The sequence below is a fragment of the Heterodontus francisci genome, chromosome 1, assembly GCF_036365525.1.
Source record: "Heterodontus francisci isolate sHetFra1 chromosome 1, sHetFra1.hap1, whole genome shotgun sequence".
Lineage (NCBI taxonomy): Eukaryota > Metazoa > Chordata > Chondrichthyes > Heterodontiformes > Heterodontidae > Heterodontus > Heterodontus francisci.
The window spans coordinates 78,564,645-78,588,905 of NC_090371.1; the positions used below are offsets into that span (position 1 = coordinate 78,564,645).

The 24,261-nt window shown below is 46.1% G+C and overlaps 1 long non-coding RNA gene across 1 annotated transcript in view; it reads left to right on the plus strand.

Annotated features, from left to right (window-relative positions):
• The window catches only part of LOC137380780 (uncharacterized), a 35,834-nt gene extending 11,777 nt beyond the window's left edge, over positions 1-24,057 (plus strand). Inside the window, exons 2-3 of the long non-coding RNA XR_010977081.1 lie at positions 4,727-4,843; positions 23,800-24,057. This is a non-coding gene — a long non-coding RNA (uncharacterized lncRNA). The remainder of the gene's footprint in view (positions 1-4,726; positions 4,844-23,799) is intronic.
• The last annotated feature ends 204 nt before the right edge of the window (positions 24,058-24,261 follow it).

The following is a 24,261-nucleotide window of genomic DNA, read 5'->3' on the forward strand; positions in this document are numbered from 1 at the left end:
TAAGGGGGAGGGGGAGCAGCCCCAAGTCGTGGTCCACATAGGCACCAACGACATAGGTAGGAAGAGAGATGGGGATTTAAGACAAAAATTCAGGGAGCTAGGGTGGAAGCTTAGAGTGAGAACAAACAGAGTTGTTATCTCTGGGTTGTTGCCCGTGCCACGTGATAGCGAAGCGAGGAATAGGGAGAGAGAGGAGTTGAACACGTGGCTGCAGGGATGGTGCAGGAGGGAGGGTTTTGGTTTCCTGGATAATTGGGGCTCTTTCTGGGGTAGGTGGGACCTCTACAAACAGGATGGTCTTCACCTGAACCAGAGGGGTACCAATATCCTGGGGGGGAGATTTGCTAGTGCTCTTCGGGGGGGGGTTTAAACTAATTCAGCAGGGGAATGGGAACCTAAAATGTAGTTCCAGTGTACAGGATGTTGAGAGTAGTGAGGTCAGGGATAAGGTTACAAGGACGCAAGAGGGCACTGGCAAGCAAGAACCTGGTTTAAAGTGTGTCTACTTCAACGCCAGGAGCATCCGGAATAAGGTGGGTGAGCTTGCAGCATGGGTTGGTACCTGGGATCTTGATGTAGTGGCCATTTCGGAGACATGGGTAGAGCAGGGGCAGGAATGGATGTTGCAGGTTCCGGGATTTAGATGTTTCAGTAAGAACAGAGAAGATGGTAAAAGAGGGGGGGGGTGGTGTGGCATTGTTAATCACGGAGAGTATTACAGCGACAGAAAGGACGTTTGAGGACACGTCTACGGAGGTAGTATGGGCCGAGGTTAGAAACAGGAGAGGTGAGGTCACCCTGTTGGGAGTCTTTTATAGACCTCCAAATAGTTCCAGAGATGTAGAGGAAAGGATAGCGAAGATGATTCTCGACAGGGGCGAGAGTAACAGGGTAGTTGTTATGGGGGACTTTAACTTTCCAAATATCGACTGGAAATACTATAGTTTGAGTACCTTAGATGGGTCAGTTTTTGTCCAGTGTGTGCAGGAGGGTTTTCTGACACAGTATGTAGACAGGCCAACCAGGGGCGATGCCACATTGGATTTGGTACTGGGAAATGAACCCGGCCAGGTGTTAGATTTAGATGTAGGTGAGCACTTTGGTGATAGTGATCACAATTCGGTTAGGTTTACCTTAGCGATGGGCAGGGACAGGTATATACCGCAGGGCAAGAATTATAGCTGGGGGAAAGGAAATTATGATGCGATTAGGCAAGATTTAGGATGCGTAGGATGGGGAAGGAAACTGCAGGGGATGGGAACAATCGAAATGTGGAGCTTATTCAAGGAGCAGCTACTGCGTGTCCTTGATAAGTATGTACCTGTGAGGCAGGGAGGAAGTTGTCGAGCGAGGGAGCCGTGGTTTACTAAAGAAGTTGAAGCGCTTGTCAAGAGGAAGAAGAAGGCTTATGTTAGGATGAGACGTGAAGGCTCAGTTAGGGCGCTTGAGAGTTACAAGCTAGCCAGGAAGGATCTAAAGGGAGAGCTAAGACGAGCAAGGAGAGGACACGAGAAGTCATTGGCGGATAGGATCAGGGAAAACCCTAAGGCTTTCTATAGGTATATCAGGAATAAAAGAATGACTAGAGTTAGATTAGGGCCAATCAAGGATAGTAGTGGGAAGTTGTGTGCGGAATCAGAGGAGGTAGGGGAAGTGTTAAATGAATATTTTGCGTCAGTATTTACAGTAGAGAAAGAAAATGTTGTCGAGGAGAATACTGAGATACAGACTACTAGGCTAGATGGGATTGAGGTTCACAAGGAGGAGGTGTTATCAATTTTGGAAAGTGTGAAAATAGATAAGTCCCCTGGGCCAGATGGGATTTATCCTAGGATTCTCTGGGAAGCTAGGGAGGAGATTGCAGAGCCTTTGTCCTTGATCTTTATGTCGTCATTGTCGACAGGAATAGTGCCGGAAGACTGGAGGATAGCAAATGTTGTCCCCTTGTTCAAGAAGGGGAGTAGAGACAGCCCTGGTAATTATAGACCTGTGAGCCTTACTTCGGTTGTGGGTAAAATGTTGGAAAAGGTTATAAGAGACAGGATTTATAATCATCTTGAAAAGAATAAGTTCATTAGCGATAGTCAGCACGGTTTTGTGAAGGGTAGGTCGTGCCTCACAAACCTTATTGAGTTTTTCGAGAAGGTGACCAAACAGATGGATGAGGGTAAAGCAGTGGATGTGGTGTATATGGATTTCAGTAAGGCATTTGATAAGGTTCCCCATGGTAGGCTATTGCAGAAAATACGGAAGTATGGGGTTGAAGGTGATTTAGAGCTTTGGATCAGAAATTGGCTAGCTGAAAGAAGACAGAGGGTGGTGGTTGATGGCAAATGTTCATCCTGGAGTTTAGTTACTAGTGGTGTACCGCAAGGATCTGTTTTGGGGCCACTGCTGTTTGTCATTTTTATAAAAGACCTGGATGAGGGTTTCGAAGGGTGGGTTAGTAAATTTGCGGATGACACTAAGGTCGGTGGAGTTGTGGATAGTGCCGAAGGATGTTGTAGGGTACAGAGGGACATAGATAGGCTGCAGAGCTGGGCTGAGAGATGGCAAATGGAGTTTAATGCGGAAAAGTGCGAGGTGATTCACTTTGGAAGGAGTAACAGGAATGCAGAGTACTGGGCTAATGGGAAGATTCTTGGTAGTGTAGATGAGCAGAGAGATCTTGGTGTCCAGGTGCATAAATCCCTGAAGGTTGCTACCCAGGTTAATAGGGCTGTTAAGAAGGCATATGGTGTGTTAGCTTTTATTAGTAGGGGGATCGAGTTTCGGAGCCACCAGGTCATGCTGCAGCTGTACAAAATTCTGGTGAGACCGCACCTGGAGTATTGTGTGCAGTTCTGGTCACCGCATTATAGGAAGGATGTGGAAGCTATGGAAAGGGTGCAGAGGAGATTTACCAGGATGTTGCCTGGTATGGAGGGAAGGTCTTACGAGGAAAGGCTGAGGGACTTGAGGTTGTTTTCGTTAGAGAGAAGGAGGAGGAGAGGTGACTTAATAGAGACATATAAGATAATCAGAGCATTAGATAGGGTGGATAGTGAGAGTCTTTTTCCTCGGATGGTGATGGCAAACACGAGGGGACATAGCTTTAAGTTGAGGGGTGATAGATATAGGACAGATGTCAGAGGTAGTTTCTTTACTCAGAGAGTAGTCGGGGCGTGGAACGCCCTGCCTGCAACAGTAGTAGACTCGCCAACTTTAAGGGCATTTAAGTGGTCATTGGATAGACATATGGATGAAAATGGAATAGTGTAGGTCAGATGGTTTCACAGGTCGGCGCAACATCGAGGGCCGAAGGGCCTGTACTGCGCTGTAATGTTCTAATTTTAATTCTAAAGCAGCTCCTAGAGGCAGCAAATGAAGTGGCACAAGAGGCCATATTTTTCTCTGTTCAATAATTTTAGCAGAAAAGCAGCTACACATAAACAGGGTTACAATATTTGTAGAAAACACTTTATTACCTTTGTTTTTTGCCGTTCTGATCATTGATATCTGAAAAAGAATCTAAGAAAATGAGTGATTCATAAAACTCCAACTTTCTGCTTGTTAAGACCATGTTACAGACCAGTCATGAACATCTCAGATAGAATGGGGGGAACATAATTCAACTGTGAGTATAGAATTAATTCAATGCATTGAAAGATTTTTCATATCTTTTTTTATTCTTTTGTGGGATGTGGGCAAGGCCAGCATTTGTTGCCCATCCCCAATTCCCCTTGTATGGAGTGGCTTGCTAGGCCATTTCAATGGGTAGTTTAGAGTCAACCACGTTGCTGTTGGTCTGGATTCACCTGTAGCCAGACCAGGTGAGGACGGTAGATTTCTCCCCGAAAGGACATTCATATTTATGGTGAAAGAATTAGTAAAATGGCAATGTAAGCACTATGGGAATATCTTGTTGAGTTGCTGATCACATCTGGGAGTCTCTCTACCCTGAGAACATATATCGTAAGTTTTGACACACAATACCGAGGGTTTTCCAACCTTCTGCAATATGAGCCTGCTCCAGTCTGCTGATTGGCAAATATGCTCCATTCTTTTCAGTCTTTGCACAGATAGGTTGCCTGATACACCTGCCCATCCCAACACATTATTTACTGACAACTTTATTTGCTTTACTGTTGGTCTTCAAAATTTTCAGACTGTAAAATCTATAATCATTTTTTGGCTAGTTGTCCTAATACCTCCTTATGCAGCTTGGTGTTAAATTTTGTCTGAAAGCTCTCCTGTGAAGCACCATGGGACATTTTATTGTGTTAGAGCAACTATATAGAATCAAGACTATAGTCGTTGTTACAGGCAGCAGGAGAAACCATTTTAGCACCAATAACAAAAGAGCCCTACATGAGATAGCAGGAGCAGGAATGGTGTCCCAGGAGAGACAGCCATCCTAATATCGGCAACAGGAACAGCCATCAAAGAAGCATTAGCACAGCAAATACCAATAGAAAGAGAAATAGCAGGAGTTGTTTTTTGATTTCTGGCTGTATTTTATTAAGCTTGGCATCAACAATATTGTGCAAGTAACTTCTAAGGAACCAAGCCAGAGTTTTATTTTCATGGATTATTAGTTTTTGGGACTCGTCATATGGACTCTAGTGTCTTTGCTGGTGCTGCGTTTCCCTTTGTTCTTATAGGCTAATATTTGTCTCATTTTGCAAGGTATTTCCCTTTTTTTTGTTGTTGCAATGTTTGCTTTTTTTCGTTTTTTTCTTTTTAGGATTTTTTTCATCCACTTCTGAAGTTGCCTATGGGAAAATTGTATTTTTATCTTACCAAACCACTGCCAAAAAACACTCAGGAAACATCTGTGAATGAGGGATGTTCAAATTCTGAGGTAACTCTTGCAGCACACTTCACTATAACAGTCAGCTTCATCTTATTTGTGTAAGGGAAGTCCTATCAGTATAAGCATTCCCGCAGCCAGCTTCATCCCTGCATCAGAGGACTGTAGAAGTTTGTGGACTCAGAAAAAAAGATTGAATCCTGCTGGATTTATTGGGTTTGTATGAGTGGTGTTGTAGGGCATTCTAGAGAAAGTGTTTGTCTCCGATAAAGCTTAACTAGCAACTCTTTATTATTTACAGTTACTACATACACTGTTACGTGTGAGAAAGGGGTCTAGGGGTCCCTCTCAGCCTTCACCTGGTCTTACTGTAACAGGGTTTAATTTTAAACACACCATTTTTTTTAGCTCCCCCTTAGTGAATCCTTGTTCACTAACATCCAATTATAAGGCAAAGAAACCAGCCAAACAGGTTTTCTTAGGTTTAAAGAGAAAAGGTTGAACTTTATTAAAATTAAACTCTAATTCGGTTAACGCCTACGGATTCGTGATGTGCCCAATATAGCATGCATACGCGATGCACACATGCAGATAGAGACAGAAAAGAGCAGAAGAAATAAAGTGGAAAAGCTTGAGGCAAAATCTGAAGCGTTGTTTTGGTTACTGTTCTTCGAGCTCGCTGTAAAGTCCTTGATTGTAAGTAGGTCATGCTTTTCGTTGGGGCCCAGTATTCTTCTTCGACGTAGGAGACTTTTCTTTCTTAATGTTCATGTGTACTCAGTGGGTCCAGAGGCTTGTGAGAAAGAGATGGAAGCAGACAGGAGACGTCTTCTCACTCCAGGAGCAAACAGTCTTTTTGAGTTCAAACTCTGTACAATTCAGAAAAAAACCCAGGCTGCCAAGTAGGTGACTAGCTGGTCTGACCACATCTATTTGTGGATTCTCTTATCTTAACTGACCCTGGACTGTCTCTTCTTACACACAATATCTGGTGCTCAAAGTCCATTGTGAGTTAAATTGGAGCAGGGAATAGCCCCTTTGTCCCTCCAAGCACTGTCTGTTAGTATGCAAATGTTTTTTTCCAGCTATGGCTGATCTGTTTAACAAGTAATTTCCTCACTCCAGCAGCAGTTTAAAATCAATGTTCATATGACAAAATTAATATGCCTCATTCTTGGCAGGTGGGTGTCTAGCATGACAACACCCTCTGCAAGCCACCTAAGCTAGCATCCTTTGTGCTGCTTTACCTTCTTCTTTTCAAGACTATTTCATGTGACTGTTACATCATCGCTCGTACAGTGGGAGGGGTCTCTCACTGTCTCCGGTATTAACCTTTTACAACCTTATACTACAAATGCATTGAAGAATCACTGCTGCAAATGCTGAAATTACCCAAACTGAAAGCTGAAAACTTGAATAAAAGCAGGCACTTTTTTAAATAAAACAAAACTATTTTCTGAATAAGTGACTTGGACAATCTGTACATAATCAAATGGAATTGGTACAATCTAGGATTCAGATTTATTCAATTTATTACTCAAATCTAAAGATCATTCACTCAGGCTGAAAGGCTTCCCTGTTTATTATTAAATTTAGTGATTTAGCATTTAATGTATGTGGGTGGATTGTGTGTGTGTAGTTCCTCTACTTATATCGTTGCAGCAAAGTATGTCTAGTTGCATGTTTGTGCATGGAAATTTTCTTTAGAAAAGCTTTCTAAAAACTGGAAAAACAGTGGCTGTTAAGCAATAGATTGCTGAGTAGTATTGGGAATATCCTGGCCAGTAAGTGGAGGTATGTGCCACCCAATTGTGGGGAGCGGGGTAAGGTGAAATTAAATTGTGGGTTTCTAACACTATCCTATGGCATTAAAGAGTAGATTTGATTTATTTGCATGTATCAGGAATTTGAGTGTTGAGGTCAGTGGCCCTTCAAATTTTCAGTCCCTTAAAATTAATTATGTACCTGACACTTTGGAGAACTTTAATCAAAAAAGTCTTCAAAATGGAGATGCTTGCATCAGAGAGAGTGCAGAGAAGAGCAATTAGAATGATCCCCAGCGTAAAGGGGATGAGCTATTATGAAAGATTAGAGAAGATTAATGTTTATGTCCTGAATTTAGTTTATGGAGGAAATTGGGGCTATGGGGGCTGAAGCATACAGCAACCAGTTACTTCCAGTTTTAATGACAGAGGAGATGGGAGTGGCAGTGTGCAACCAACCCATTCCCAGGAGGTGAGTTGGTCATTTAACTATTTTAATAAGGTTGTGTACCTCACATTTTGGGATGGGTTTTTAAAGCCGGCTGAGTAAAGATTGCATTCTCGGAGGTTGGCACTGGGACCTTCCGCCTTCGGAACGCAAAGCCATTTTTAAAGGGATGCTGGGAGGCAGGGAAAGGCAAACCTGCATGCCTCCAATTAAGTGCCTGTTGAACTTATTATGGAACTCATTAACAGGCTTGCTAGCAGCAATTTAGGATTGTTAGGGAACAGGGAAAACATCATGTGGGGTACATAGCAGAGTGTACAAGACGCGAACACTGTGGGCGACAATGAGGACTATGGGAAGGGGTGATTAAAATACTGTAGAGGCACAAAATTAAGCTCAGTTGCTCCAAAGGTGCCACAGAGTGGCCACTGTTAGACTTGCTTTTCTTAGTGGTGGGTTGGCGGGACCCAGAGAGGGATGTGAGCCCGCTGGCATTGCTTTTGCTTTGGGGGTGGCGGGGGAAGGGCTGCAAAGAGAAGAAGGTGTTACTCAAGACATCGGGTCTGCCGCCCAAGAGTCAGCTTCCTGCAGATGACACAGCATCATTACCATAAGAGGCTGCGCCTATCCGGGCAGATATTCTCTTTGTGCTCTGATCCACAATGACCAGATTCCTTGTGTCCCCAATGGCAGTCCCTTATCTGCAGCATCAAGGTCGCTGTCACCCTGAATTTATATGCAACTGGGTCATTCCAAGGATCTTCTGTGGACCTAGGTGGCATCTTCCAGTCGGCAGCTTATCACGCCATCAGGCAGGTCACGGATGCCATATTCTGAAGGGTGGGGGATGACATTCACTTTGACATAGATGAGACTGTGTAGGATTCCCCCAGGTGCGGGGCATCATCAATGTGGCCATCAAGGCACCCAGTGACCGACCAGTGAGATCCATCAACAGGAAAGGTTTCCACTTCCTCAACGCCCATCTGGTCTGCGGCCACAACAAGAGCTTCCTCCATGTGTGTGCTCATTTTCCTGGCAGCCGCTATGACTGCTTCACCCTCCGCCAGTCCAGGCTGCCTTGGATCTTCATTCCAACCCCAAAGTGAGTGAATGGATCCAAGGGGATAAGGGAAATCCCTTGAAGACATAGCTATTGACCCCTCTACGGAAACCCCGTAGACATTGGTGCAGAGGTGATAGAACCAGTGCTACCTGCTCAGCAGACCAACCATTGAGAAAGCCATTAGGCTGGTTCCCTTCAATACCTTCTTGCAAGGTCTCTGTCATTGTGGTGGTATGCTGCGCTCTCCATAACATGGTCCTCCAGAGAGGTGTGGATCTTGAGTGTAATGGTATGTGAATCGAGTATGACTTGTTTGCTGTGCTGTACCTTTAGGACCCTGAGTGTGACTTGATGTGAGTCTATGTATATTGGCTCCCTCTAGTGGCTAGGGTCACATCCACGCAGACAGAGACAGAATAAAGATAGAGGCTTACACATTGAAGCACATGCTAGAATGCTGCAAATTGTGCTATCTTTTTTGGTGACAGCCAAACCAAATATGGTCCGGAATTTACGTCCCCCCTTGTGAGTGGGCTGATGGAGGAGTGGGCATAAAATTGAGCGGGAGGCAGTGGGTGCCGTTCCCAATGCCTTCCCGCTCCCGCTGCAATTTTACGAGGGGTAGTGGCGGTGAGAAATGGCCCGCCCACCTCAGGCCAATCAAGGCCTTTAAGTGGCCAATTAACTGCCACTTAAGGGTATCCTCCCACCTCCGCTGGTATTTTATCAGCAGCGTGCAGGCAAATGAGGTCCCCAGAAGGCCGCCCCACCTCGCGGGCTGGGTTAACCAGGCCTCATGAAAACCGGAAGCTAAAAGACGTAGAAGAGATAAGTGCCTTTCCAGCACTACTTGTGGGCCAGGAGGAGCAGGAGTGCTTTGTCCAAGCTTTATCTCCACAATTGGATTATCCATCCAGCCATACCCTGCCCCCTGCAATTGGACCCCTCCACAGAATCAATAACACTGACATTCCCCCATGATTAATCACCCTCTCACTGTGACCACTGTCCCTCCTCATGATCACTGAATCCCCCGACCCCATCTCTGCCCTCGATCTGTCGCTGAATCAGCCCCTGATCCTCAAAGCCATTCTGTACCCACAACAACCCTGCCGTGTGATCTCCCAGCAGTAGGAAACCTACCTGATCCTGGGTTATGGTCTCAGTTGCAGCATTCCCTGCCTGACGAGGTGCCAAACATGTCAATCAGACTTCTTTCCAGGCGGGGAAACCTACTAAAAAAAACCATGCATGCTGTGGAGTTAAATCTTTATGGTGCTCGGGGCAACCCAGATCTGAACTCATCCTCACGTTTGAAAATCCTGCCCCAGTAAATATCGGGATCATTATTTCTGCAGATAACTTTTAAATTCATTGGCTTTCCTAGATTTTGAGCAAAAATAAAATACATTCCTTCTTGTCAAAGTTATGCTGTGAGAGTTGTTGCTGAACCTGAAAGAATACCGAGCGCACATTTGAAATTTTTAAGAATGGCTGTCATGCTAGAGCCCCACCTGCCAAGAATGAGGCGCATTAATTTTGTCATGAACATTGATTTTAAACTGTTGCTGGAGCGAGGAAATGACTTGTTAAACAGACCAGCTGTGGCTGGAAAAGATATTTGCATATTAACAGACAGTATTTGGAAGGACAAAGGACCATTCCCTGCCACACACAACCCACAATGGATGTTGATCACCGGACAGTGAGGGGGTGGGGAAGCGCATTCCAGGGCCTGCTGGGGTGATGCAATCCACAGGGGCCAGGACTGGTTAGACCAACTGGTCACATGACTAACTGGCTGTTCCAGGGCTTTCTTTTGAACTAGCCCCAGAGAATTTGAACTCAGAAAGACTGTTTGCTGCTGGGTTGAGAAGATCTCTCCTGTTTGCTCCCATCTCTTTCTCACAAACATCTGAATCCACTGAAGACACATGAACCCCAAGAGTGAAAAGTCTCTTACAGCGAACAAGGTTTCAGAAGAATACTGGGCCCCAATGAATAGCAAGATCTACCTAGAATCAATGACTCTACAGTGAGCTCGAAGAATCATAACAAAAACTCTTCAGACATTGCCTCAAACTTTTCGACCTTATTTTTCATCTGCTCTTTTCTGTCTCTATTTGCATGTGTGTATTACGTATGCATGTTAGCGTGGGCGTGTCGTGTATCCATAGGCGTTAACCGAATTAGTTTTAGTTCAAGTTTAATAAATTTTAACTTTTCTTCTTCAAACCTAAGAAAACCTGTTTGTGCTGGTTTCTTTGCCTTATATTTGGAAAGAGATGAACAAGGATTCACCAAGGGGGAGCTAAAAATACTGTGTTTTAAAAATTAAACCTGTTACAGTAAGACCAGGTGAAGGCTGAGAGGGATCCCTCGACACCTTTCTCACTTGTACAATGCTTCCAGAAAGACAATGCAGATATGGCTTACTGTTACATTTCAAAGGGGCCCAACAGACATGTTAAGCACAGCTTCCCTTTTATGGAACATGTGCTAACATTTGTTTATTACTTCAGTCTCACTAAATGATCTTAAATTGTTTCCATTATGGTAAGCACTCTATTTTGTCACTGTTGACATGATGTTAACTGGTCTGCAAGTCCCAGGGTTATGCCAATCTGCTCTTGAAGAATAGAATTTGTTATTTTCCAGTCTTCTTAAACAACCTCAGTGTCCAAAAAACTATATAAAAATTTGGCCAGATGTACCATCGTAATTCCATTAACATTTTTGTATGCATTTAAACTGAGCGAAAATGCAACTCTGAACCTTGAAATGCAATAATTTCTTAGGACTGGATTTTACAGTGGGCAGGAGGACCCATCCACCGGCCGAAAAGTCAGTGGTGATCATGCCTCCGCCGGGCCTGGGGATCCAGACTGGATTTTACAGTCCACAGGCCCTTAATTGGTATTGGACATTGAGGCAGGAAGTCCCACCTAATGTAGCTGCCGGCCAAACGGCGGGCTGGTAGCTTTTCGTCCCAGCAGCGCCACCGGGAGTGGTGGCCACTGCTGGGACTACACCCAGCTGCAGGACGAAGATGATGGACAGCCCCAGAAAAGAGATAAGTATTTGGGGCCTATCCAGGGGCAATCAGTCAGGCCCCGAGGCATGGGGTGAGTTAGGGAGGCGGGGGGGCGTGTTGGGCGTTGGGGGCAGTTGGGGCCTTGGGGGTGGTCCTTCCGTGGGGCACAGGGTGCCTGACCAGGAAGGCCCCCCGCCAGCCTGCCAGCAGGTTGCCGAGTTTTATCAGGCGGCTTTTCTGAGGCCTCAGCTGCCCGCCAGCTAATCGTAAAATCCCTGTAGCGGCGGGCAGAGGTCCTTAAGTGTCTGCTAATTGGCCACTTAAGGGCCTTGATTGGCCTGGGGTGGGTGGGCCGTTTCTCGCTGCTGCCACCCAGTGTAAATTGGCAGCAGTGGCGGGAAAGGGTCGGGAAGGGCCCCCCAGCTTCCCACTCCATTTTACGCCACCCCCACCTCCCCGCCATGATCCCACTCTTTTGGGGTTGTAAAACCCCGGCCTTAATCATCATTTCACAGCAAATTGGTATTAATAGATAAGAAATGCTTTTGCTTGCCTCCAACTTTAGATACAGGGAGAAGCAGAAATTGCAATCCCTCTCGCATGTTTTTGGGAGCCAAAATAGATGTCGTGAAATCAAATTGAGCAGCAAAATATTCCACAGCAGAAGGATGCTGGATGGTGGCCATATTTGTCTGGGCACTCGTTCAGCCATCATTTAAATCTGACAATAAGAGTTTTGTATCCGAATAAGGACTAATTGCTAATTTGGTGTCTGTATGTGCCTGATTATGCTTTCAAAAATGATATTTAAAGGGATTCTCACCTCCCGTAAAGGGAAATTAGTGGTTGTAGGCTTCCAGGGTGCTTTGGGATCAAAGTTTTGGCTGTTTTGGCAAGTGTTCGGTGAATACTTTTGCAGAGTGAGTTTGTGGAGGATATAAACTGTATCATTCATGTTCTGAGTTGTGGAACTTGGCGATGCTGCTGAGCTTACCATTGAGGCTCCCAAAGCGAGAGCAGCAGCAGCAGCAGCAGCAGCAGCAGCAGCAAGGAAGCCAGCAAAGATCTGTGCAGCCTGCAAGAAGATAGTGAAGAAGGCAAGAATGCAGGAGGCATTACTACTTGCGGGTCTTCAGGAACAGAATGCCCTGCTGGAAGCTCAGAGAGCTGCAGTGTATAAGTAAGGTGGCTGCTTTTCATCAGGGAGACAGTCATGTATCAATGCCATCTATTAGACTGAGATTTGGAGCCTAACACCAAGAAATGCACCACATTGTCTGTGGCAGTGAAGCTCACCATGGCTCTAAAATGTTTGTGCCTCTGGTTCCTTCCAAACTGCTTCTGGTGCACACAGTCAACTGGCAGGTCACTGACACACAGCTGTGAACGTTCAGCAGTTTATTACCTTCTATAGGGTTGACAAGCAGAAAGAAAGAGCATTGGGATTATTCTGCATTGCTGGACGTTCGAAGGGCATCATTGATTGCACGCAAGTAGTTCTCCATGAGGAACCAGTTCTGTTTCTCAACACAAAGGGTTTAAATTGTAGAGTTTCCTGGAAGCAGTCATATTGCTCCAGTCCGCAACACTCCCTCTGTTCCACCCAGACCATTGGGTGGCAGGGAGTCTGCTAGGGGGCAAAGGCTTTCTCTTCACCAACCGCCTTAGGACTCCTGGCCAATACTTATTCCTCAACCAACATCACTAAAATCTATAATCTGGTCATTCTCACATTGCCATTTGTGAGACCTTGATGTGCGCAAATTGACATCCCCATTTACTATATAAGTGACTACATTTCAAAAATATTTCATTGGCTATAAGGAATTTAGGATATCCTAAGATTGTGAAAGGCACTACATAGAAGCAAATTCTTTCTTTTCTTCCTGTTGGGAACCTGGGCAAAGACTGGGAATGATCTATAAAGAGCTTAAGTAAAAACTGTCGATAATTAAATCAGGAGTGATATTAGTCCGAGACAATAGGAAGCATAATGAGAGATATCCATGAAATAATATATCGAACTGACATGGGGAAAATGTAAATGGCTTAAAGAGGCAGGATAGTCAGGTGGAGAGGGAAGGATAAAAAACTGGCAAAACAGAGCAGGCTTCAGTGGTCCTGGAGCTCAGGAGAAAAAAAACAGGCTGACACCAGGTGTGTCCTTTAACTGCTTATGGTTTGTGCCATGTGAAATTTGGGTGTTAGGAATGTGGTTGTATTCCTGGCATACAAGAATGCTGTGTGGATAGAGAAGGACACTTTACATTGTACAGTCAAACACAGGGTGACTGATTACATCAGTCGAGGTGGAATTGTAGAGAAAAATTTATTTTTGGCCAGCCCTGGAGGTTACTGGCCAAGCATGATTGTAACGGATATCCAAGACAATGCCCCTGTTGGAGACAGGTCTCTCACAGGACGATAAGGCTAGCAGTTCTGCTTGGATGTATTCCTTGAGGTTTCCTCATAAAACCTCTCATTCTTCAAACTCCCCAGTCAGCCAAAAATAACCTTTTCTCCCCCATCTCCAGTGCTTTTAGATCTATTAAATGAAAGTATTCAAAGAAAATGAAAAACAAAAGCATTTTTTTCTTAATGACTTTTCTCCTGGATTGCTCACAGCCGTGTGCTATTCTTTAATTAGTGGAGCCTTCAAGACAATCCTAGTGTTTTAGTAACCCTATCAGATGACTGCAGAGACTGTTCGTGTTAGCCTGACCCTCTAGGGTTAGGAATGTAGCTACAGAGCCCTCCCAGACTAAGTTTACATTGCAAATCCAAGATTGGAAAATCTTTGCTATGATGTACAAATTAGCTTACTTGGATTACAGGGCATGAAATTCATAAATATAGTGCCGATTCTAGCAGCACTAAGAAGGCTTACCTGACCTTCCTGGGGGCAGGCTGCACCCCCTGTGTGCGCCTGAACATGTTGAATTGCCACTATCCTGATGTCACACAGTCCAACTGGCTGATCTGAAACCAGGATCCCAAGTTTGGACAACGTGTTGTTCAATAATGAAAAGAGAAGCATGAAACACCAAGATAGAGCCTGCAGTCATGTTATTTAAAGGGCCAGGCATCTTGATTGCAGTTAAATTAAATTTTTGCAACTTTTGCTATTGCAATGAGTCTGAAAATACTCTTGAGTGTTTTGGAGCTGTTTTGGTGAGTTCCTGCATTTTCCAGAGAGTGCTGCCACATCCACACAGGGATGGCAGACAAGTCGGTGACCTGTGCACACAAAGGTTACAACAGATATGGGGGCAGCAGTGCCTGTGCGTCTGGGACTGCAGCACAACAAGGTGATGGAGCAGAGGCCTGAACCCTCCATGCTCCTTCACAGTGACAGGCCAGTCAATACACCCAGCAACTTGGTGTGCGTGCCCATTAGTGTTCTCCTGTATGCTGCCCTGTCGAGGTTCTCACCTGAGCCCTCTGCAGCAGTTGTCTGCCACCTTGCCCTTCAGTAAGCTAGCAAACGAATCATCCTTTCACCCTGATCTGGTTGCAGCCCACTGGTGCCCAGTTAATTACCATGGGCTGATCCCAACTATACTAGCTCCAAGATAAGTGCAGTGCCAGTGTCGAGCTGGTAGCTGTGAGTGCCAGATCAAGTGATGGGCCTCTGCATCAGTACTGTGTTGTTGCTCTCTTTCCTTCTCATGGGGTTCCTGTGGCTGGGCAGGTGGCAGTTTTGTAAACATGAACACAGAAGAGTAAGCTTGGGGTGAGGAAGGGTGGTGGGGTGGGAAACAAGAGGTCCATGGTCACACCATCTGCAGTCTACTCATCATGCCAGCTAGCAGGATGAGGATGTGCTGGGGCATAAGGCAGGAACATGCTGTCATCCTCAATGTTCTCATTGAAGTTGGATGCTGCAGGCCCTGTTGCAGCTACTACCATGATGCAGAGAACCATCTGCTCTGCAGGGTCCAGGAGATGCAGGCATCCTTGTCCCTGCAGGCTTTGCTCTTCTTCCTTCTATTGTATGTTACCTTGTCCTGCAAGAGAGAGGGCAGAATGTCAGTTGTTGTACAGCACTGTGTTTGGGTGATGTGTCTGCCATTGCTGAATAGCTGCATGTGTGTGTCTGCATTGAGAGGTGGGTGTGAGGCTGGCAGCATTGGTAGTTGTGTGAGGGTGAGGTGGTGTATCTGATGTTCGGTGTGAGTCCTGAGTGCAAGTGAGTGGTGTTGTTCCTCATGCCTTCCTGCACCTCTAATGCCTCGAGCACCAAATCCCATGGTTCCCCCATCATTGAGGATGGGGATATTTGTGGAGCCTCCTCCTCCAGTTAGTTGTTTAATTGTCCACCACCATTCACAACTGGATGTGGCAGAACTGCAGAGCTTAGACCTGATCCGTTGGTTGTGGGATCACTTTGCTTGTCTATCACATGTTGCTTCTGCTGCTTGGCATGCAAGTAGTCCTGTGTTGTAGCTTCACCAGGCTGACTTAGGTATGCCTGGTGTTGCTTCTGGCATGTCCTCCTACACACTTCTTAGGTTGGTCCCCCGGCTTGATGGTAATGGTAGAGTGGGGGATATGCCACATTCTGTGATTTAATTTTTTTGTGTAAGTCTAATATGTGATTTTTTTTTTATTCGTTCATGGGATGTGGGCGTCGCTGGCTAGGCCAGCATTTACTGCCCATCCCTAATTGCCCTTGAACAGAGTGGCCATTTCAGAGGGCATTTTAAGAATCAACCACATTGCTGTGGATCTGGAGTCACATGTAGGCCAGACCAGGTAAGGACAGCAGATTTCCTTCCCTAAAGGACATTAGTGAACCAAATGGGTTTTTACAACAATTGTCAATGGCTTCATGGTCACACTAGACTAGCTTTTTTTTAAATTCCAGATTTTATTAATTGAATTCAAATTTCACCATCTGCTGTGGTGGAATTCCAACCCATGTCCCCAGAGCATTAGCTTGGGCCTCTGGGCTACCAGTCCAGTGACATTACCACTACGCTACCGCCTCCCCTTTATGAGTGAAGCAAACTCATTTATATTCCTGAGGTAGAAGAGAAGTACACTATGGAAGTAATTTTGCAGATTCATGTTTTCCGTTTATGCACGTAAATGGGTTTTCCAACCCACTTCTCGTGATGGCGTTACAGTGGCAGAGCAGGAGCATCATATATTTGGGGGTGTGCCAATACTGATCAATATCTAATTTTTAAAAATTCATTCATGGGATATGGGCGTCGCAGGCCAGGCCAGCATTTATTGCCCATCCCCAATTGCCCTTGAGAAGGTTGTGGTGAGCTGCCTTCTTGAACTGCTGCAGTCCATGTGAGGTAGGTACACCCACAGTGCTGTTAGGAAGAAAATTCCAGGATTTTGACCCAGCAACAGTGAAGGAACGGCGATATAGTTCCAAGTCAGGATGGTATGTGACTTGGAGGGGAACTTTCAGGTGATGGCTTTCCCAAGCATTTGCTGCCCTTGTCCTTCGAGTTGGTAGAGGTCACGGGTTTGGAAGGAGCTGTCTAAGGAGCCTTGGTGCATTGCTGTAGTGCATCTTGTAGATGGTACACCCTGCTGCCACTGTGTGTCGGTGGTGGAGGGAGTGAATGCTTGTAGATGAGGTGCCAATCAAGCGGGCTGCTTTATCCTGGATAGTGTCGAGCTTCTTGAGTGTTGTTGGAGTTGCACCCATCTAGGCAAGTAGAGAGTATTCCATCACACTCCTGACTTGTGCCTTGTTGATGGTGGACAGGCTTTGGGGAGTCAGGAGGTGAGTTACTCGCTGCAGAATTCCTAGCCTCTGACTTGCTCTTGTAGCCACGGTATTTATATGGCTACTCCAGTTCAGTTTCTGGTCAATGGTAACCCCTAGGATGTTGATAGTGGGGGATTCAGTGATGGTAATGCCATTGAATGTCAAGGGGAGATGGTTAGATTCTCTCTTGTTTGAGATGGTAATTGCCTGGCACTTGTGTGGCGCAAATGTTACTTGCCACTTATCAGCCTAAGCCTGGATATTGTCCAAGTCTTGCTGCATTTCTACACTGACGGCTGCAGTATCTGAGGAGTCGCGAATGATGCTGAACACTGCAATCATCAGTGAACATCCCCACTTCTGACCTTATGATTGAAGGAAGGTCATTGATGAAGTAACTGAAGATGGTTGGGCCTAGGACATTACCCTGAGGAACTCCTGCAGTGATGTCCTGGAGCTCAGATGATTGACCTCCAACAACCACAGCCATCTTCCTTTGTGCTAGGTATGACTCCAACCAGCAGAGAGCTTTCCCCCTGATTCCCATTGACTCCAGTTTTGCTAGGGCTCCTTGATGCCATATTCGGTCAAATGCTGCCTTGATGTCAAGGGCAGTCACTCTCACCTCACCTCGAGTTCAGCTGTTTTGTCCATGTTTGAACCAAGGCTGTAATGAGGTCAGGAGCTGAGTGACCCTGGCGGAACCCAAACTGAGCATCACTGAGCAGGTTATTGCTAAGCAAGTGCCGCTTGATGGCACTGTTGATGACACCTTCCCTCACTTTACTGATGATTGAGAGTCGGCTGATGGGGCGGTAATTGGCCGGGTAGGACTTGTCCTGCTTTTTGTGTACAGGACATATCTGGGTAATTTTCCACATTGCAGGGTATATGCCAGTGTTGTAACTGTACTGAAACAGTTTGGCTAGGGGCGCGGCAAGTTCTGGAGCACAGGTCTTTAGTACTATTGCCGGAATATTGTCACGGCCCATTGCCTTTGCAGTATCCAGTGCCTTCAGTCGTTTCTTGATAACACGAGGAGTGAATCGAATTGGCTGAAGTCTGGCATCTATAATGCTGGGGACTTCAGGAAGAGACCGAGATGGATCATCAGCTCAGCACTTCTGGCTGAAGATTGTTGGAAATGATTCAGCCTTATCTTTCGCACTGATGTGCAGGGCTCCCCCATCATTGAGGATGGGGATATTTGTGGAGCCACCTCCTCCAGTTAGTTGTTTAATTGTCTACCACCATTCACGGCTGGATGTTGCAGGATTGCAGAGCTTCGATCTGATCCGTTGGTTATGGGATCGCTTAGCTCTATCGCATGCTGCTTATGCAGTTTGGCACGCAGATAGTCCTGTCTTGTAGCTTCACCAGGTTGACACCTCATTTTGAGGTATGTCTGGTGCTGCTCCTGGCATGCCCTCCTGCACTCTTCATTGAACCAGGGTTGGTCTCCTGGCTTGATGGTAATGGTAGTGTGGGGGATATGCTGGGCCATGAGGTTACAGATTGTGGTTGAGTACAATTCTGCTGCTGCTGATGGCCCACAGCGCCTCATGGATGCCCAGTTTTGCATTGCTAGATCTGTTCGAAATCTATCGTATTTAGCATGGTGGTAGTGCCACACAACGTGAAGGAGGGTATCCTCAATGTGAAGGTGGGACTTCATTTGCACAAGGACTGTGCGGTGGTTACTCCTACCAATATTGTCATGGACAGCTGCATCTGCAGCAGGCAGATTGGTGAGGACGAGGTCAAATATATTTTTCCCTCTTGTTGGTTCCCTCACCACCTGCCGCATACCCAGTCTTGCAGCTATGTCCTTTAGGACTCGGCCAGCTCGGTCAGTAGTGGTGCTACCGAGCCACTCTTGGTGATGGACATTGAAGTCCCCCACCCAGAGTACATTCTGTGCCCTTGCCACCCTCAGTGCTTCCTTCAAGTGCTGTTCAACATGGAGGAGTACTGACTCATCAGCTGAGGGAGGGCAGTAGCTGGTAATCAGCAGGAGGTTTCCTTGTCCATGTTTGATCTGATGCCATGAGACTTCATGGCGTCCATAGTTGATGTTCAGGACTCCCAGCTCCAGCGACCTGGGTTCAATTCTGGGTACTGCCTGTGTGGAGTTGCAAGTTTCAGGGCGACGCAGTGGTTAGCACGACAGCCTCATAGCTCCAGCGACCTGGGTTCAGTTCTGGGTACTGCCTGTGTGGAGTTTGCAAGTTTCAGGGCGGCGCAGTGGTTAGCACGACAGCCTCACAGCTCCAGCGATCTGGGTTCAATTCTGGGTACTGCCTGTGTGGAGTTTGCAAGTTCTCCCTGTGACTGCGTGGGTTTTCGCCGGGTGCTCCGGTTTCCTCCTACAGCCAAAGACTTGCAGGTAGTAGGTAAATTGGCTGTAGTAAATTGCCCTTAGTGTAGGTTGGTGGGAGGGAATATGGGATTATTGTAGGGTTAGTATAAGTGGGTGGTTGTTGGTCGGCACAGACTCGGTGGGCCGAAGGGCCTGTTTCAGTGCTGTATCTCTATCTAAATAAAGAAGCAAAGCTGATGTTTCAGGTCAGTGACCCTTCATCAGAACTGGCAGAGGCTAGAAATGTAATAGGTTTTAAGCAAATAAAGCGGGCAAATAAAGATAACCAAAGAGAAGGTGTTGAAAGGACAAGGGCACAGAGAATAACTGACAGAAGGTCATGGAGCAATGGCAAACAGCATGTTAATGGTGTGCTGAAAGACAAAGCGTTTGTGCAAAGAGGGTGTTAATTGACAGAAAAATAGAACAATCTGGCCCAAAGCATAACATGACAAAAAAACAGTGGATAGGCACATGGTAAAAAAATGAATGATGAAACAAAATAAAATAAACGCTAAAAATAAAAAAGGGGCCCATTATGCTTTGAAATGATTGAACTCAATGTTCAGTCTGGCAGGCTGTAGCGTGCCTAATTGGTAAATGAAATGCTGTTCCTCGAGCTTGCATTCATTTTCACTGGAACATGGCAGCAATCCCAGGACAAGTATGTGGGCATGAGAGCAGGGGGGGTGTGTTGAAATGGCCAGCAATTGGAAGCTCAGGGTCATGCTTTCGGACTGAGAGGTGGTGTTCCGCAAAATGGTCACCCAATCTGCATTTGGTCTCCCCAATGTAGAGGAGACCACATTGTGAGCAGCAAATACAGTATGCTAAATTGAAAGAAGTACAAGTAAATCGCTGCTTCACCTGAAAGGAGTGTTTGGGGCCTTGGATAGTGAGGAGGTGAATGGGCAGGTATTACACCTCCTGCGATTGCATGGGAAGGGGATGAGGTGTTATGGGTATTGGAGGAGTGGACCAAGGTGTTGCGGAGGGAATGATCCCTTCGGAATGCTGACAGCGGAAGGGAGGGGAAGATGCATTTGGTAGTGGCATCACGCTGGACGTGGCGGAAATGGCGGAGGATGATCCTTTGGATGTGGAGGCTGGTGGGGTGGAAAGTGAGGACAAAGGGAACCTTGTTGTGGTTCTGAGAGGGAGGGGACAAGTAATGCTGGAAATACTCAGCAGGTCTGGCAGCATCTGTGGAGAGAGAAGCAGAGATAACGTTTCAGGTCAGTGACCCTTCATGAGAACTGGCAGAGGCTAGAAATGTAATAAGTTTTAAGCAAATAAAGCAGGGGTGGGGCAAGAGATAATCAAAGAGCAGGACAGGGTGACAGAGAATAACTGACCAGATGGTCATGGAGGAAAGGCAAATGGTATGTTAATGGTGTGCTGAAAGACAAAGTCTTTGTGCAAAGAGGGTGCTAATTAACAAAAAAATAGAACAACCTGGCCCCTAAGCATAAACATGACAAAAAAAGCAATGGTTAGGCACATGGTAAAAAAATGAATGATGAAACAAAATGAAATAAAATAAACAAATAAAAAAAGAAAAAGAAAAATAGCTAAAAATAAAAAGGGGGGCCCGTCATGCTCTGAAATTATTGAATTCAATGTTCAATCCAGCAGGTTGTCATGTGCTTAATCAATAAATGAGATGCTGTTCCTTCAGCATTTTGTTGATGTTCACTGGAACACTGCAGCAATCCCAGGACAGATAGGTGGGCATGAGAGCAGGGGGTGTGTGTTGAAATGGCCAGCAACCAGAAGCTCAGGGTCATGCTTTCACCTTCAGATCTGTTGATGGGGAGGAAGTTAAAATTCTATTCAACCCTTAAAACTACTTCCGGGGCTAGACGTATGATTCTCGTATTGATTCTCTAGCTAGTGGAAAAGCCCCTGGAAAGGACGGCATTACCCCTGAAATAATCAAGAATGCCAAGCATGCTACACTGTCAGCACTCCATGAACTGCTTTGCCTGTGCTGGGATGAGAGAGCAGTACCACAGGACATGCGCGATGCCAATATCATAACCCTCTATAAAAACAAGGGTGTCCGCGGTGACTGCAACAACTACCGTGAAATCTCCCTGCTCAGCCTAGTGGGGAAACAGACTCCAGAAGCTGGCTGAGTATGTCTACCCTGAGGCACAGTGTGGCTTTCGAGCAGAGAGATCCATCATTGACATGCTGTTCTCCCTTCGCCAGCTACAGGAGAAATGCCGCGAACAACAGATGCCCCTCTACGTTGCTTTCATAGATCTCACCAAAGCCTTTGACCTCGTCAGCAGACGTGGTCTCTTCAGACTTCTAGCGAAGATTGGATGTCCACCAAAGCTACTAAGTATCATCACCTCATTCCATGACAATATGAAAAGCACAATTCAGCATAGCTTTGCCTCATCAGACCCCCTTTCCTATTCTGAGTGGCGTGAAACAGGGCTGTGTTCTCACACCTACACCGTTTGGGATCGTCTTCTCCCTGCTGCTCTCACATGCGTTCAAGTCTTCAGAAGAAGGAATTTTCCTCCACACAAGATCAGATGGCAGGTTGTTCTATTTTGCCCATCTTAGAACAAAGACCAAAGTATGGAAGGTCCTCATCAGGGAACACCTCTTTGCTGACGATTCTGCATTAACATCCCACACAAAAGAGTGTCTGCAGAGACTCATTGATAGGATTGCGGCTGCCTGCAATGAATTTGGCCTTAACATCAGCCTCAAGAAAACGAACATCATGGGACAGGACGTCAGAAATGCTCTATCCATCAATATCGGCGACAATGCTCAGAAAGTGGTTCAGGAGTTCACCTACCTAGGCTCAACTATCACCAGTAACATGTCTCTCGATGCAGAAATCAACAAGTGCATGGGAAAGGCATCTGCTACTGTGTCCAGACTGGCCAAGAGGGTGTGGGAAAATGGCACACTGATACGGAACACAAAAGTCCGAGTGTTTCAAGCCTGTGTCCTCAGTACTTTGATCTATGGCAACAAGGCCTGTACAACGTATGTTAGCCAAGAGCGACGTCTCAACTCATTCCATCTTCGCTGCCTCTGGAGAATCCTTGGCATCAGGTGGCAGGACTGTATCTCCAACGCAGAAGTCCTCGAGGCGGCCAACATCCCCAGCATATACACCCTACTGAGCCAGCGGTGCTTGAGATGGCTTGGCCATGTGAGCTGCATGGAAGATGGCAGGATCCCCAAGGACGCATTGTACAGCGAGCTTGTCACTGGCCCACTGGCCGTCCATGTCTCAGCTTTACAGACGCCTCCAAATGTGACATGAAGTCCTGTGACATTGACTACAAGTTGTGGGAGTCAGTTGCCAGCGATCGCCAGAGCTTGCGGACAGCCATAAAGGCAGGGCTAAAGTGTGGCGAGTCGAAGGGACTTAGCAGTTGGCAGGAAAAAAGACAGAAGTGCAAGGAGAGAGCCAACTTTGTAACAGCCCCGACAACCAATTTTATCTGCAGCACCTGTGGAAGAGCCTGTCACTCTAGAATTGGCCTTTATAGCCACTCCAGGCGCTGCTCCACAAACCGCTGACCACCTCTAGGCGCTTACTCATTGTCTCTCGAGACAAGGAGGCCAAAGAGAGAGATATAAAATAAACGGTTTACTATTTAGCCATACCAAGGGCTGGATTTTAAGCAGCCCTCGACACCGGGATCCGTGGTGGGGGTGCCTGAAGATGGTTCCAGATGAGGACCACCATGGACCTCGATGCCGGCAGGGTCTGGCCTGAACCTCCCGGAGGTGGCAGGGCACTGTGGCGCACCCCCCCCCCCCCCCACCACACTGCTCGGTGATAGGACCACAATCACCGTATGCAAATAAAGTAAATTAATAGATTTTCATGTACTTACCATTAATCTTGATGTCCTATGGCGATCTATGGCCCGGCAGCTGGTACTCCCGTGCCTTCGAATCCCGTCCAGGGAAATGAGGCGCAACACTGGTCGGGGAGTGGGGGGCTGGGGGGAGGTAAGTTTATCAATGCGGGAGGGGGTGATGGGGAAGGGGTCAAATAAACGTCACGGATGTAGGGAATGGTGGAAAAGATTGTAGTTTAACGTTTGTGCAATTTGCGGGGGGTGGGGGAAGGTCAGACGGTAAAGGTAAGTGTTTTTTGGGGGAAAGGGCAAATAATTAATTTAATTATTATTGGGGGGTGGGTGCGAGAGGGCAAAGGATATGCATTTTTTAATGTGATTAAATCTATCTTTAAATTTTTAAATATGTCAGTAGGGCTAGCAGCCCTTTAAAAATGGTGTCAGCGCCCGCGCACAGGCAACTGACACTATTGCCGGGCACAGACAGCCCGTCCCATCCACATGATCGGGGAGGTGGCCCACCCCGGCTATTTAAATGAACCGCTGTATTTTGAATTGCGGTGTTACTTTGGCATGCGGCCCGCGCGATTGGGGCACCATTGTTATTGCCTGCCGCCGAAATCGACTCTGAGACATCTGTAAACAATGCTTGAACTACACCAACAGCAATACACAGTAGTCTGCTAGTTTATTATTATAATCTGTTGAAAAAGCTTTGCATTTTATAGCAAATAATATTTTTCTACTTTCTATCCTAGGGCCATTAAATACATGCTACTGCCATGGAGCATTCGCAGTCAGCTGCACACATTGAGGAAATGAATGATATGATGTCCTTGCAGTTTCATCTATGTTTGGAAAATTGTGGGCAAAGTGCATGTGATTTCTGATTATGTATATTATTGGCAGACAAGGCTCATGGCTGTAAAATTGGCCCTCTTATATTTTTCATAACTAGCAAATTTTGTTATTATTTTACATTAGCCAATGAAATGCAAAGTATGTCAACTAAGCCAGAGAACATAAAATTAGGAGCAGCAAGCAGCATGTTTTGCTTACGATTGTTTTGCTTTATTTAACATGCTGTCTGTGACTAATGATACAAACCAGAACCCATGATTAAATTCAATGACATGCAAACCCATTCGTATTCATTTCCAGTAATTTAGTTTGGCTTGAACAAAAGTATTCTGTTCCAGCATTCTTAAAGCAACAATAAC